The 17164-nt window shown below is 38.1% G+C and overlaps 1 non-coding gene across 1 annotated transcript; it reads right to left on the reverse strand.

Moving 5' to 3' along the window:
* Positions 1 to 1518: 1518 nt before the first annotated feature.
* Positions 1519 to 1625, reverse strand: LOC125492096 (small nucleolar RNA R71). The gene has a single exon (XR_007268543.1). It is a non-coding gene; the product is annotated as a small nucleolar RNA R71 (small nucleolar RNA).
* Between the last annotated feature and the right edge of the window lie 15539 nt (positions 1626 to 17164).

Below are 17164 nucleotides of genomic sequence, written 5' to 3' on the forward strand. Positions count from 1 at the left end.
CAGAACTCGGAACTCGAAACTCGGAAGATCTCGAACAAAGCTCAGAAGCCTCGGAAGATGCGCCAGAAAGGAACCAAGGTCAAGGACCTCGAGGCACAAAAAGTGATCAGAGGGCCAAGATCGACCCTCGACTACGCCACCCTGCAAACCTTTCCCTAGACTCCTAAAACACAACATCCTTCAACAACACCTCCTAACGTCAAAACTCTCCTAAATCCCGATACTAAGATCGAGCCAACACCAAAACTGACCCGACTTCCGCCTAATTTTGGCGGACAACTTGGACACATCAACATGTCAAGCGCATGACGTGGCATGCTCAGTAAAAAGGCCATTTGAGAATGTTAGTGCTTATCAATTAACTAGGGGTTTTCCGAATTTATTGAATCTCTTAATCAATTAACTAAAGACCATTTGAGAGAGGACTGAGCGGATTGATTAAGTGGTTACTCTTGAGGACCATTCGAGAGAGGACTCAAGTATTTTAGAGGGAAACTAAATCTTGCATGATCATCTCCATTTCTTCACAATCGCATCAACAATCATTGCCTGTTCTTATTCATACTAGTAACCTTAACTCTAGTGTCTTCTTATTTTATAAATTAACTCTTGTTGTTTGCTAGTTCTAGTTTTTAGCTAGTCTTAATTGTTACCAAACCTCTTTCAAACCCCCAAATACCATTCAATTAGGTAATTAAACTTGATAAACTTTAATTAATCCCATTTTTCCTGTGGATCGACCCTTGACTTGCCCTTACTATTCTCTTAGTAATTGCTTGTTAAGATTTATAAATATTATTTGGAAAGTGATTTTTGGTGTCTTAACGACACACTAAAAAGCTCTTATCAAAATGGCGCTGTTGCCGGGGAGATTATGCTATTGATTGAAGTTTATTTTTGTTTAGCTTGCTTAGTTGATTTTTGTTTTAGTTTGTTTTTGACTATGTTTGTTGTTTACTAATCCTCTACTTAGCTTTGTTTGTAACATGAGAAGAAGAGCTCACAGTTCACCCGCTTTGCCTTTAGATCCTGAAATTGACCGTACATTACGAAAGCTTTGGAAAAATTTGGAAATTCTGTCTTTGGGTTCCGAGCCATCTTCACCAGTCTCAAGTACAACAAGTGAAGTTGAAGCAGAAATGGGAGAAGCAAATCCACAACTATTTAGGGATTTCGGAAATCCGGGTTCCTATGTTCTTCAAGGTGGTATTCGACTCCCCACCACCGCTACAAATTTCAGCATTCACCCCCTAGTATACTCAGATGTGTGAAAGCAGAACAATTTTGTGGGGGTCGGATGAAGATCCTCTTGACCATCTCGACAGGTTTCTTGAGATCTGTGCTATGATAACAACAAATGACGTCTCCCCTGATTATATCAAGATGCATTTGTTCCGATCCTCTCTTACCGGAAAGGCAAAGTCATGGCTCAAGAGCTTGCCTGCTAATTCCCTCACTACATGGGAAGAAGTCGCGATAACCTTCTTGAAGAAATACTTCCCGGAGTGGAAGACTGCAGACATAAGGAGGAAGATGTCCTCATTTAAGCAAGAGAACGATGAGACACTTGCAGAAGATTGGGAGCGGTTCAAGGAGATGATCCGTTTATGCCCCCACCATGAGTTCAACAAAAACCTCCTGATAAGTGCGTAGAATAATATATTTATCTCTCCTTATTTTATTATTATAAGCATGTTTATATTATTATTATATAGATTTTCTATACTTATATTAAGTATATATATTATCTTATGTTTTATTTTATTGTTAGCTTTGCTTAGTTATAATGATTTTTGCTAATGAAATATTTTTGTCCAAGAATTGAAACTACAGGTAAAACAATCTCGTTATTTGAAAAACATCCCAAAGTGAAGGCAAGCCCAAAGTGCAAATTTCACTTAACCACATCAGCCCAAAAAGCACGTGAGAAGCAAAGAAAAGAAAAGAAAAGAAAAGAAAAGGAAGTAAAGAAGAAAAGAGAGAAAGAAAGAAAACAAAAGGAAAACAAAAGGAAACGAAGAAACAAAGGAAGCGTCCCTCTTCTTCCTTCCTCTCTCGTCACTCCACCTCACCCTTTAAACCACCACCCATGTCCACCAATCAACAAAACCGGCGACATTTGCGACCAATCAGGAGCAGCGGCTTGCAAGTTGCTTCGCACCCAGCGAGAGGCAGTTTCTAGGGCGAAATGCGCTGCCCTCTTCTCCTCTGTAATTGGCCGAAATTCTTCCACTTGGGCGGCAGAATTGGGTATAAATACCCAACTGAGGGGTCCAAAATCATTATGCAATAATTTCCACAGAATTTCGAGTGAAAAAATCAGAGAATTTCGCGAGGTTTCGAAGCTAATTGGGGTGCTCGAGTTCGACGAAGAAGACAACCTTTGGTTGGAGTCCTAGCACACAACCGGGGAGGGTGAGATTCAAGCTTGGACGTAGGTGCGAAATCCGAAACCCGAAGGCGAATCTCCGCGCAAATTTATAAGTTCTTCTCTCTTTCTCTTGTACTTTCAATTTAGTTTCGAAATTTTCTGATTATACTATTGAATTTCATAGTAAGTTTGGATTGTATTATTTGAATTGAGTTGGATTGTTGTGTTAAATTTACAAGTTGAAATCAAGATTGGTATGGTTGGATACTCAAGTTATATTTGATTTTAATGTTCATATTTCAACTTAATGCTTAATTTGCTATCTTATTAGGTATAAAGTTGAGATTATTGCTAGTTATGTAATTTAGCCTAGTCTAAGTTATATAACAACAAGTGGCAACTAGTTTAATTTAGGCCTGCAAAGATGGTTGTAAGTTCAAACTAGAATATAACTTGGACTAGTTCTTTAAACATAAAGATATGTTATGTTTAGATTAACTAGGGATTAATGATGTACTTCTCGTTCTATAATGCTTCTAGTTTAATCGTCGGGAGTTGCGAAATACTTGTGGTGATTAGATTAGTTTTGAATCGATATCCGGCCTAGTTCAATGTTGATTAAAAGTATGGAAGTATAGGGAGTTTGGCTACTTGAATTCCTACAGTTAATCTATCTAATCAATCTTGAATTTATGAAATTGGAAGTATAATCGAGGTCAGGAAATGATTAATCTTGAAAGTAATATGAGCCTAAAGTGGAATTACTTGTCATCACTTGTAGATATAGGATAGATTTATTTTTAGTAGTTTTTAATTTCATAAAAACATTTCGTAAATCCCCCCAAAAACAATGTGAATACATATATATTAGTAAATAATATGTATATAATAGTTAAGTGCTCTTAATTAGTTGAACTTGGATTTTAGGATTATATAAACCTCTCCGTGGGATCGACCCTTATTTATCGCTGTACTAAACTTAGATAATATTAATGTGGATAAAATAAGGTTTTAATTTGTACGCATAACGACACGTACCAAATTTTGGCGCCGTTGCCGGGAGGTTTATTATACTCTTTTTATAGTCAAAGTTCAACTAAGGTATTAACTTATATTTTGTAATTTATGAGTTAACTATACTTGTGGTCTTGAGTAGTTTAAAGAAAGCTGGACTAGGTTGAAATTTTTTTAGCTTATAGTATGTTTATTAACTCCTTTTTGCATACTATGTGCTTAGTTATTTCTTTCTAGTTGACTTCTCTTTGGATAAATCAAGGTGACAAGGATAACTTCTAACATTCTAATAGTAGTTTCATTGATTTTGTTTTGTACTACTGCTTAGTGAATTTCCTATTAGTATTTCTCATTGTGAGTTGCTCTTTACATTACATGATCTGCTATACCTGTGATTTTTGCATTCATATGTTATCTTATACATTCTAAACAATGAAGTGCAACTGGTGGAGATGCAGGATAGGTAGTAAAAATTTGTATCTCAAAAATTCAATGCTTAATTATTCTAATATGATGATTTTTGTTTGCTGCTCTATGAAAGACTTATACTAAGTCTTTGAAATAGTAAACCAAAATTGTAAACAAGAGTGCTGAGGTCTGAATTTTGAAAATACGCTTAAGTTTTTTAGTTGTGATGACTGATGAACATGCGTGATTGTTTAATATGTATATGGATATCTCTGTGGTTAAGAAAACTAGCTGCCTAGATTCTAATTGGTTCATTCATTGAGTTTTAAAGCTGTATTGTTTATATTGAGGAACCTTCTGTTTTAAATTAGAACATGTCAGATGTAGTGCAAAAATTAAGATTAAAAACCAGAATAGGAGTATGGCATAAAACTGTATCGGTAAGTTATATGTCTTAGGGTCTAGCAATCTAGCTACTTTAAATACATTTTGTGTCATAGTGAAGTCTAAAATATGAAATAATGATGTCAGAACTTTATACTCAAACTTTAAGAGTAACCAAAAAAAAAAAAAAAAAATTAGTGGACATCTGCATATGCAATCCTACATCATATCCTTAACACACTACTTTAAAATGAACATTTAAGTATGAAAAAGAAGTGGTTTGTTTTTTAAAGACTTCAATCTAAACTCTAATGAACAAGATCATAGTATTAGAGAATACTACAAAATTGAAATTGGTACAAGTACTATAGGAGTTAAGTTAGTTTCATTGCATCCATGCTTTCTCTTGCTTAGTTTCAGACCACTAGGAAGTAATTCTAAAAGAAATGAACTTAAGATAATGTATTAAGTGCTTAAGATGTGAAATATGGAATTACTTTGGTAGATATGCTAGTAAAATTATTGACTCTAAAGGAAGAGGAGCTAAAGAATATATGACAAGTTGTCTGATTGATGATTCAATTAAAAAAGAATATAAAATAGCTTGATGCTATCATGGATTGTGTTTTCTTATGCTAAGGATGACTAATATGATAAAGAGTAATATGGTGTGACATTACATACAGATGAGATGAGAATTATTAGTAAGAATTATTTTTCTTATCAATTCTAAGTAACACTTCATGTTAAGAGTTTGTATTCTAAGTTCTTGTTTCTGAATTTATATGTTCTGTGTTACAAGTATGGTTCTAGTTTGTCAGGTTATGGTGGTGTTCTTACTTGTAAGATTCCTATTTAGCACTCTTTAAATTTCACAAGGTTTGGAAGTTATGTAAGAAGAGTGATCAACTTCTTATATTCCAACATTTCTATTTTGTGCTAGTTAGTTTGAATCTTTGTCAGATCATGACTATAAAAATGAAAAAGCTGATTATTATGCGATGTAAGATCTAAAAAGAAGAAATATACTTGAGTGAGTCACGGTGAAGAAAACATGCATTACACTATTTGAATTTTAAGCTATGATTTTTATATCTAAGGCAGTTTTCAAGTGACTGATCTTATTTATACTTTATTTGAGAAATTGAATGACTGAGATAACATTTATGCAAAGTATAAAATAATACACCATTGCTAAAAAAAAGAAGAATCATTTAATGTTTGGAATTTTTTATGTACAACTATGTTTTCATATTCTATGATCAAGCTAAGATATTGCAGGTTAAAGAATATGAGGAGCTACATGAATCTTGATCTAGAAGTGAAAATGTTGAGCCAATGACGTAAACAAAGGCGCTACTTGGGAGGCAGCCCAAGAGACTCAGATTTGCTTTCTTGAACTTTTAGTTGCTTTTATTTTAGTATTTTTTTCAGTTTACTTATATGGTTAGTAGTTGAGAAGTTTTATGATCTCTTCCACTATCTAAATGTTACATTGAGGACAATGTAAGATTTAAGTGTGGGGGAGAGGTTATTGTTTTTGCCATTAGATGAAGTATGTGGAATCTGTAGAATTTGGTGAAATTTTAAAATTTTTCGGATTGAATTGCTATATATGGATGGAGGAGATTGTTGTGGAAGTTGAAAGGAGGAATTTGAGGAGAATTGTGAGTATTTGGATGCTGGATTATTATATTGCTGTGAAACAGGTTGAAATTGGACGCATAAAAAATTTGATTTGTCCATTTTATAGAGGAAATGCTGCCGAAATTTCTGTAGAAATTTATGAATTTGGGCTAAGTTAATCATTGGGCTAAGTAATTGTATTAGTATTATATAAAAAAATCATCATGAGCATATATGTTTTTAGGTGCATTATACTTGTATGATATGCATTAGTTTCTAGTTAGTGAAACCCATCTCTTAGTTTGTTTTTGAAAAAAAAAAAATTTGAATATATGAAGAAGTTTAACAAGAAACTCTAATCTAACTATGTTCTAAAAGAAAATGTGTTTTCGAAAATAAAAAGTTTTGGGAATTGTTAACATTTTTAGTTAAAGAATAGTCGAGTTTGAAAGATTCATAACATGATTAGATAAACGATCTCATGTTTATAGCCAGTTTAGTGTAGTAATTCCCTTGGTGGTAATCATAATTAAATGAATAGACCAAAATAACCTGTGAGATTCTGAGCCTAATAATATGAGATATACATATCAATCTCATATGTTCTTTCATGTGTGATGTTCTTCCATGGTAAATTCTCTCTAGAACTTGCATTGATACTCTTCAAAACTATATTGACTCATGTTAGCATGAAGAAAAAGATGTTTCTTTTGTTATAAGCTACATAACCAAATAGCCACCTTACATTATATTACATTATTTCTGAACCCTTTTGAGTCTAAAAGACTATTATTTTACTTAGCTTTCATTATAAACCATTACAAAACATTAAATACATTCATGACCCAATATTTTGAGTTGATGGAGCATGGTTGTTGATGGAGTAAAAGCTAAGTGTGGGGGTGTTTAATTTCTATAGAAAGGTGTGGTTATTGCAGTTGAAATGATGATTGTCCATTTTGTATGAAAAAAAAGTATAATCGTGATATTCGTTGAGAAAAAGAATTGAATGAGACGAAAATGAAAAAAAAAATTTGAATGAGAGTGAAAAAGAAAAAAAAAGAAGAAAAAAAATGATGAATGAAAAAATGGAAAAAATGTGAATGAAATCAAGCATGATATGTAGCTACAAATGATGATATAAATGGGCGTTTGTATATCAAAGTCAAAATAAAGGAAATTGTGCTGATTCACAATGACAGAAGGTTAAAGTTTTGTGTGAGAGTTGTTTTTGCTCCCTCTTATCCGGAAAGGGAGGAGTTATTAAGTTTTTGCTCCACTTAGTTCAAAGCCATCTAGTCCACATATCTTTAAAAGTTTCCTACCTTTTAACCATAGCACCATATAACCTAAAAAGTTCTTTTGATTTATGTCTAATATGTTGTCTAACAATAGTGGAGAATCGAGAAGATATGCAAGCTTATGGCAGAGTTTTTGCCATTGGAATTGAACCTTGAGCGAAACACATAAACCTCTTCAAACACATGAGTGACAAGTGATTATCATGTGAGGGTCTATTTGTTAAAATTATGGTTCTGTCAAGTGAGAATGCTCGCTGATTGATTATGAAATGTCAAGAGAGTATGTCTATGATGTGTTATGAGTTTTGGCGATTTCGTTATTCTAAACTGATAATGTTACATTCCTGTTAACATCTTACTTGAGTTTTTACTAACTAATATAAAACGTTTTAGTTTTTTGTTCGACTCTTCATCGGTTCAGTTTTTGTTCTAAACAATAAAGAGGTGGAGTTATGTGTCATAATTGCATCTAGTTAGAGTTTGATCGAGGGCGATCAAGGACTAAGTGTGGGGGAATTTGATAAGTGTGTAGAATAATATATTTATCTCCCCTTATTTTATTATTATAAGCATGTTTATATTATTATTATATAGATTTTATATACTTATATATATATATATATATATATATATATATATATATATATATATATATATATATATATATATATATATTCTTATGTTTTATTTTATTGTTAGCTTTGCTTAATTATAATGATTTTTGCTAATGAAATATTTTTGTCCAAGAATTGAAACTACAGGTAAAACAATCTCGTTATTTGAAAAACATCCAAAGTGAAGGCAAGCCCAAAGTGCAAATTTCACTCAACCACATCAGCCCAAAAAGCACGTGAGAAGCAAAGAAAAGAAAAGAAAAGAAAAGGAAGTAAAGAAGAAAAGAGAGAAAGAAAGAAAACAAAAGGAAAACAAAAGGAAACGAAGAAATAGAGGAAGCGTCCCTCTTCTTCCCTCCTCTCTCGTCACTCCACCTCACCCTTTAAACCACCACCCATGTCCACCAATCAACAAAACCGGCGACACTTGCGACCAATCAGGAGCAGCGGCCTGCAAGTTTCTCCGCACCCAGCGAGAGGCAGTTTCTAGGGCGAAATGCGCTGCCCTCTTCTCCTCTGTAATTGGCCGAAATTCTTCCACTTGGGCGGCAGAATTGGGTATAAATACCCAATTGAGGGGTCCGAAATCATTATGCAATAATTTCCACAGAATTTCGAGTGAAAAAATCAGAGAATTTCGCGAGGTTTCGAAGCTAATTGGGGTGCTCGAGTTCGACGAAGAAGACAACCTTTGGTTGGAGTCCTAGCACACAACCGGGGAGGGTGAGATTCAAGCTTGGATGTAGGTGCGAAATCTGAAACCCGAAGGCGAATCTCCGCGCAAATTTATAAGTTCTTCTCTCTTTCTCTTGTACTTTCAATTTAGTTTCGAAATTTTCTGATTATACTATGAATTTCATAGTAAGTTTGGATTGTACTATTTGAATTAAGTTGGATTGTTGTGTTAAATTTACAAGTTGAAATCAAGATTGGTATAGTTGGATACTCAAGTTATATTTGATTTTAATGTTCATATTTCAACTTAGTGCTTAATTTGCTATCTTATTAGGTATAAAGTTGAGATTATTGCTAGTTATGTAATATAGCCTAGTCTAAGTTATATAACAACAAGTGACAACTAGTTTAATTTAGGCCTGCAAAGATGGTTGTAAGTTCAAACTAGAATATAACTTGGACTAGTTCTTTAAACATAAAGATATGTTATGTTTAGATTAACTAGGAATTAATGATGTACTTCTCGTTCTATAATGCTTCTAGTTTAATCGTCGGGAGTTGCGAAATACTTGTGGTGATTAGATTAGTTTTGAATCGATATTCGGCCTAGTTCAATGTTGATTAAAAGTATGGAAGTATAGGGGAGTTTGGCTACTTGAATTCCTACAGTTAATCTATCTAATCAATCTTGGATTTATGAAATTGGAAGTATAATCGAGGTCAGGAAATGATTAATCTTTGAAAGTAATATGAGTCTAAAGTAGAATTACTTGTCATCACTTGTAGATATAGGATAGATTTATTTTTAGTAGTTTTTAATTTCATAAAAACATTTCGTAAATCCCCCCCAAAAACAATGTGAATACGTATATATTAGTAAATAACATGTATATAATAGTTAAGTGCTCTTAATTAGTTGAACTTGGATTTTAGGATTATATAAACCTCTCCGTGGGATCGACCCTTATTCATCGTTGTACTAAACTTAGATAATATTAATGTGGATAAAATAAGGTTTTAATTTGTACGCATAACGACACGTACCACCTCCTCGTGCGGTTTTTCTATGATGGTTTGGATCCTATATCACGGGCAAACCTTGATGCTGGAGCGGGAGGTCAACTTTCTAAGATCCCGCAGGAACAACTTGAGTCCACTATAGAGGAAGTGATCAAGAACTACTCATGGGGTGGAAGACGAAGAGGTGCTCAACCCAAGAAGAGCGGGAAGTTTGAATTAGACCCCATGGATCAACTTCAAGCCAAAATGGACCAACGTGACAAGAAGCTCTCAAAGATCAATCTTGCCTCATCTAATCCTTCACAGGTAAATTCTTTTTCTTATGATATTTATGGTGGTACTAACCATGATACTTCTTATTGTGGAGGTACCCATTAGGAGCATGTGGCGACGATAAATTCTAGAGAAGATGGGTATCAAGGAAACCAAGGGTATAGAAACAATCAACAAGGAGGTTGGAGACAACCTCAACAAAACTACACCCAAGGCTTCAACCAACCTCAATAAAGATGGAATCAACCTCAACAAGGGTACAACCAAGCTCGTAACCAAGGGTATGCGCAAGGGTATAACAAAAACTATAATCAAGGTGGTTCATCGTCACAAGGGTCAAACACTTACCAAGCTCCACATCAAAGGGCCAATACCCAAAAACCTCCCTCTAATCCTCCATTCCCCAAACAAAATCCCGAACCCATACCATCTCCCGATCCAACCTCTCTCCAAATTCTCCAACAACTCCAATCCATGAACCAAATTCTCCAAAACCATGAGCAAAGGTTTCAAGAGCTACAAACCCATAACAAAATGCTTGAAACCCAAATCGCCAAAGTAGCCGAGAAGAATCCTTCAACCCCCACAAATCAACATTCGGGCCAACCCATCCCTAACCCGAACCTCCATCAAGCCAAAGCCATTCATTTGAGGTCGGGAACAAGCTTTAAGGGTCCTAAGATGTCTAATGAGGAGTTAGAGAAGGGTGAAGAAGTTGAGGTTGTTGAGAAGGAGCACGAAGCTGAGGAAACTGAGAAAGAAGAAGTTGTGGAAAAAGATGAGCCACAAGTCCAAGTTGGTGACAAAACTCCATTGCCATCACCTCCACCAAACAAGACCTATGTGCCTCCAGTTCCCTATCCTCAAAGGTTGGTAGAGAGAAAATTGAGTGACAAGTTCACTAAATTTCTCAACGTGATGAAGAGCCTGCAAATTAACATTTCGTCTCTTGAGGCTATGTCTCAAATGCCGGCTTATGCTAAGTTCTTGAAGGAGATTCTCTCCAACAAACGCAAACTTGAAGATGAGCTTATTTCCCTACCCTAACAAGTGAGCGCTCTTATGCAATGAACCATGCCCAAGAAGCAAAGAGATCCCGGGAGTTTCACCTTGCCGGTGAAGATAGGTGATTTAGAGCCTAAGGGTGCATTGGCCGACCTAGGAGCGAGTGTCAATATGATGCCTCTATCTATTGTTAAGCACCTTAGATTTCCTCTTCATCCTATGCGCAAAACGATTCAATTGGCGGACCGCACTGTGAGAGTCCCATGTGGTGAGTAAGAGGATATACCGATTCAAGTTGGGCATGTGTTTGTACCATGCGATTTTGTGGTCATGGATATGTAAGAAGATCCAGAGACTCCTCTTATTCTTGGAAGATAAGCTCTAAAGACTTTGGGTGTCGTGATAAACTGCAAAAATGATAAATCACGGTTGAGGTAGCTAATGAGCGTGTTGTTTTTGAGTTCTCTAAGACATTAAAGAGACCTATGATGGAGAGAATCTGCCGGGTAAGTCTAGTGGAAGATTAGATAGAGGACGACGTGAGTGTGGTTCATACTGGGGATGAGTTGTATGCTACTCTTACCGAAGCCCCTAGCCTCGACATGGAAGAGGTGAACGAATTCTCCATGCTTCTTGACACTACCCTTGAGGAGACACAAAATGAAGCGTTTGAGGTTCTAGCTACATCATCCAATGACAAAGAGGAGTGTTCTAAGCCTCCTCCAAAGGTAGAGTTCAAACCCCTTCCGTCCTCTCTCAAATATGTTTTTCTTGATGATGCATGCACTCATCCTATTATTGTCAATTCGAGTCTTGATGACATCTCTATATCTAAATTGATTGAAATACTACAAAAATATAAAGATGTCATTGGGTATTCGATTGATGACCTTAATGGGATAAGCCCTTCTCTTGCTACGCATCGTATTCATCTCATCGATAGTAATTCCTCCTCCATCGAGCATCAGAGAAGGCTCAATCCCAACCTCAAAGAGTTTGTGAAAAAGGAGATCATGAAACTGCGTGACGCGGGAATCATCTACGCTATCTCAGATAGCAAGTGGGTGAGCCCAATTCACGTGGTTCCAAAAAAAGGAGGCATGACAATAGTTGAGAATTAGAAAGGAGGAACAATCTCCACTAGGACTGTCAGTGGGTGGAGAGTCTGTATTGATTACAGGAAACTGAACAAATCCACCCGCAAGGATCATTTCCCCCTTCCCTTCATTGACCAAATGTTGGACAGGCTTGCTCGTCATTCACACTTTTGCTTTCTCGATGGTTATTCCGAATTCTTTCAAATCCCCATTCATCCGGATGACCAAGAGAAAACCACCTTTACTTATCCATATGGGACATTCGCATATCTAAGGATGCCCTTTGGTTTGTGTAATGCCCCATCACCTTTTCAAAGGTGTATGACAGCAATCTTCTCTAACATGCTAGAAGATTCCATTGAGGTGTTCATGGACGACTTTAGCGTGTGTGGTTCGTCTTTTTGACACATGTCTGGTTAATCTTGAATGTGTGTTGAAGAGGTGTCAAGAGACGAACCTCGTCCTGAATTGGGAGAAGTGTCACTTTATGATCGAGGAAGGCATTGTCCTTGGGCATAAAGTGTCGAAAAAGGGTATTGAAGTGGATCCGGCAAAGGTTTCGGTTATTGAGAAGCTTCCGCCACCGAACTAGGTGATGGGAGTTCGTGCTTTCCTTGGACACACGGGTTTTTACCGGCGTTTCATCAAGGATTTTTCTCAAATAGCCAAACCATTGACGAATTTACTCCAAAAAGATGTAGATTTTGAGTTTGATGAGTCTTGTGCTAAGGCTTTTGAAACTCTTAAAAAAGCCCTTATTTATGCCCCCATTGCGCAAGCCCCGGATTGGAGCTTGCCTTTTGAACTAATGCCCGATGCTAGTGACTTTGCAGTGGGAGTTGTTCTTGGGCAACGAAAGGAAGGAAGGCTTCATGTGATAGCCTATGCAAGTAGGACTTTGGATGATGCTCAATGGAATTATGCAACTATGGAGAAGGAAATGTTGGCCGTAGTCTTTGTATTTGACAAATTTCGATCTTATTTGACCTGTAATAAGGCTGTGGTGTATATGGATCATTCTACAATTATTTGATGAGTAAGAAGGATGCCAAGCCTCGGCTCATTAGGTGGGTGTTTCTTTTTCAAGAGTTCGATTTTGAGATGAAAGAGAAGAAGGGGACGGAGAATGTGGTAGCTGACCATCTTTCTCACCTCCCTCTTGATGAGAAGCTCTTGGATCTGGATGAGATCCCTATCGAAGAAGATTTGAGAGAAGAAGCGTTATTCGCCATTCTGAACAATGAGATTCCATGGTTCGCTGACTATGCGAATTACTTGGCTTGTGGGATTGAGCGTCATGGTTTTAGTTCCCACAAAGGAAGCGGTTTTTCAAAGAACTTTCGAGGTTCTATTGGGATGACCCGCTCTTATTTAAGAAGTGTGCTGATGGAGTGTTTAGGAGGTGTGTGCCTAACCATGAGATGACATCGGTTTTGAACTATTGCCATACTTTGGCATGTGTAGGGCACGGTGGAGCAAGCAAAACTGTTGCTAAGGTGCTCCAGTGTGGTATGTTTTGGCAGTCATTGAAAAAGGATGCTTGGGAATTTGTGTTGGGTTGTGATAGATGTCAAAGGAGTGGTGGCATCCCAAAGAGACATGAGATGCCTCAATAAAACATTCTCGAGGTTGAGCCATTTGATGTTTGGGGAGTCGACTTCATGGGTCCATCCGTTCCTTCATGTGGCAATGTGTACATTCTTGTTGCGGTCGACTACGTGACAAAATGGGTTGAAGCCATTGCCTCCCCCACCAATGACCACAAAGTTGTGACCAAGCTCTTGAAAAAGATCATATTCCCTCGCTTTGGAGTGCCCCGTGTGTTGATAAGTGATTGCGGTTCACACTTCGCCAAGAAGCAACTAGAAGCACTTTTGAAGAAGTACGGGGTAAATCACAAAGTCGGTCTTCCTTACCACCCTCAAACTCAAGGCTAAGTTGAAGTCTCAAATCGAGAAGTAAATAATGTCCTTGAGAGTGTGGTCAATAAGACACGAAAGGATTGCTCTTTGAAGCTTGATGATGCCCTTTGGGTTCTTCGCACGGCTTTCAAGACACATATAGGCACCACTCCCTATCGCCTTGTGTATGGCAAAGCATGTCATTTGCGGGTTGAACTAGAACACAAGGCTTGGTGGGCTATTAAAGAGCTCAACATGGATCTTCACTTGGCGGGAGACGCTCGAAAGGAAAGGTTAGTAGAGCTTGAAGAACTTCAATTTGACGCTTATGAGAGTTCGAGACTATACAAAGAACAAACAAAGAAATGGCATGATCACTGGATTCAACAACGAGAATTTCGGGTTGGAGACAAAGTCTTGTTGTTCAACTCAAGACTCAAACTCTTCCCCGAAAAGTTAAAGTCCAAGTGGTCGGGTCCCTTCTCAGTGTTGAAGACTATTCCCTATGGGGCTTATGAGGTTTTGGGTGAGAACGGTCCATTTTGGGTGAACGGTCAGAGATTGAAGCTCTATCATGATAATCACGCCGTTGGTTCGATTGATTGTTTGATTCTTCGCTCACCCGAGCGACTTTCGTCAAGGACGTATCATTTTCAGTCCGGCTAATGACTTAAAACAAGCGCTGCACGGGAGGCAACCCGTTTCTTTTCTTCCCTTTCTTTTATTTCATTTTATTTTTCTTTTGATTGTTAGTTAGACTTTTGATTTATCAGCTAGCCATGAGAGCTATATTGGGACATATGATTTTTTTTAAAAAAGTTGAGTGAAAAGGAGTGATTTGAAAAAAGTAAGATTGAGAAAACAGACGACTACGGTGCACCCAGACCCCTTTGAGGTGCGCCCGCAGCGTTCTAAAATTTTTCGAAAATTCAGAACGGTGCGCCGGCACCACTAATTGGTGCGCCCACACCTGTTTCAAAAAGTTTTCGAGGAAAAAAAAGGAGAGGTAGGTGCTCCCGCACCTCTTCAAGTTGCACCCGCACCATTCTAATTTTTTTCGAAAATTTAGACTGGTGCGCCTGCACCGCTTTGTGGTGCCCCCGCACCAGTCTACAAAAATCTTTCGAGGAAAAAAAAACAGAAGAGGTCGGTGCGCCCGCACCTCCTCTAGGTGCGCCCGCACTAGGTTCTAAAAATATTTGGAGCAGAAAAACAGGCGAGGTAGGTGCGCCCGCACCTAGTTGTGGTGCGCCCGCACCAAACGATTTCAAAATTTTTTTTTAAGTTTGGTGCGCCCGCACTAAACTCGGCTGGGCAACTATACGCGTTTTCCTCTGTTTTTTTCGGCCCTCACTCCTCTTTCTCCTCTCATATTTTCGAACTTGTCTCTCACTTTCTCTCTCTTCAAACTCTCTAGATCCGGCCACCACACTTATTTTCCGACGACTTCCGACCATTTTCTCACCGGAATTTTCATCAACTTCATCTTTACAACACTCAAGAGCACAAAGTTTGGGGATTTTGCAAGGTTTTGATTTCTAGGGTTTCAAATTTGGGGATTTTCATCTCTATGTTGGTAACTCTTCTTCTAACCCTTGTTTTTCATCTATAATCTTGTTATTTGGACTTCTAGTGTGTTTTCTTTTAGATTGCATGCTTGTTTTTCCTTAAAGTTTTGGTTATTCATGAAGTTTGTCAATTTTTGTGCTTGATGTTGTGATGAACAAGTGAGATTTCATGCTCTTTGTGCTAATTTCATAATATTCTGACTGTTTGTGAAATACATTACATGATTTGAGAAGTGTTGTTGAGAATTTTGCACGACTTGTGGTTAGTTTGGTGAATTAGTGTTGTACAACACCTTGTGAGTGTTGAAAAAGTTGAAGTAACTCTAGTTCTTGCTTGTTAGCAACTTGGTTGCTTTTGATTGTGGGATTGTTAGCTCGTAGATTTTAGGATTACTTTTTCTTTTCTTTGATTTTCTTTTGTGTGTGTGTGTGTTTTTTTTTTTTTGTGTGGAGAGTCTCAGTTTTGTGTTGTGTCGTTGAAACGGACAGTCACTTATCCTTCCCCTTTTGAAAAACAAAACTTTTTTTTACCACCATGGGAAGAAGTAGTGGCGAGAGATCATCCTCTCGGTCTAAGCGAGCTAAGACAGGGTCCTCCTCACAAGGACCCTCTTCTAGGTCTAATCCCCTACCCCTTTATCCTCTAAAGTTTCCCACTGCGGCTCATAAGCAAATCTTCACGAGGCTTTTCGAGCGCACACTTCGTCCCACGAAGTTCTATGACTACATTACCCGCGTCAACCTTAACATCGAATCGATGATAAGGGAGATGACAAATAATCTAGGGCTATCGAACTTCCTCACCGTCCGTGAACCTACTTATGATCAGCTTACTCTCGAATTCTTGAGTATGTTGAACATAAGCAGGGAGGCGGACTCGGGTGTTCTAACTATTCAATGTCGTCTTTTTAATCAAGTTTGAACACTCTCTTTCGACGAATTCTGTGAAGCATTTGGAATGGATTCTAGTGCCCCTTGTGATGCCCCTTTAGGCACCATTTGGCAGGGGTACAACGAACATGAATGGTGGGCTATGATCACCAATGGCACGACTCCGTTTCGGACGAACTCGTCCAAAGCATCGGAGTTCATCCATATCACTCTCCGTTACTTCCATAGGATGTTGGTTTATACCATCTTTCCTAAACAGGAAGTCGGGTAGTTGAGGAAGGAAGAGCTGTTGGTTCTTTGGTTGGCCACTGATGGGGTCCACCATAGAGCCCGAATTTAATTGACTGTAGGAGATTCGGGGTGGGGGGGGGTACTACGGTATCTGGGGAGATCGTTTGTGGTGGAATAATCACACGGATAGCGTCTTACCTTGAGTTGGACGATGACCTGGCTCGCTTGGAAGCTAGCATGCCTACTGTTGGTCAGTCCAACCAATTGGATGGTGCGAGTCTGCAGCAGATGAAATTTCTGCACCATTACATGAAGCCAAACTGAATTTGGCTTGTAGGGGGAGACCTTATTGTTATATGAACACCGAGTTCATCTGGAACCCCCCCCCCCGCTAACTGTGAAAACCGTTGGCGGGTTCCCCCTTCCCATATCGCCCCTCAGGATGTCCGTGATCGGACTTTCATTTAGTCAACCCCTGTGGAGGGCATTCCACGAGCTCCGAGAGGTCCGAGGCCCGACCACCGCATTCCTCAGAGTGATGTGACCGAACCTTCCTCCTCTCAGTCTTTCGATATAGGCTCCGTCATGGCGGTCATAGCCCAAATGTAGGCCTCTCCAGAGGCTAATCACCATGTGTAACGCCCCGACCTCTAAGCATCTTTATTAGGTTAATTAATCTTGATTATTAGCAGCGGAAGTCCTAGCCTTTGGTCGGTGCGTTACTGCCGTACTTTCCATCAGGAAAATACAAGGCAACATACTTACATAAACATATAATAACATGA

This window comes from Beta vulgaris, chromosome 7, assembly GCF_026745355.1.
Source record: "Beta vulgaris subsp. vulgaris cultivar EL10 chromosome 7, EL10.2, whole genome shotgun sequence".
Taxonomy (NCBI): Eukaryota; Viridiplantae; Streptophyta; class Magnoliopsida; order Caryophyllales; family Amaranthaceae; genus Beta; species Beta vulgaris.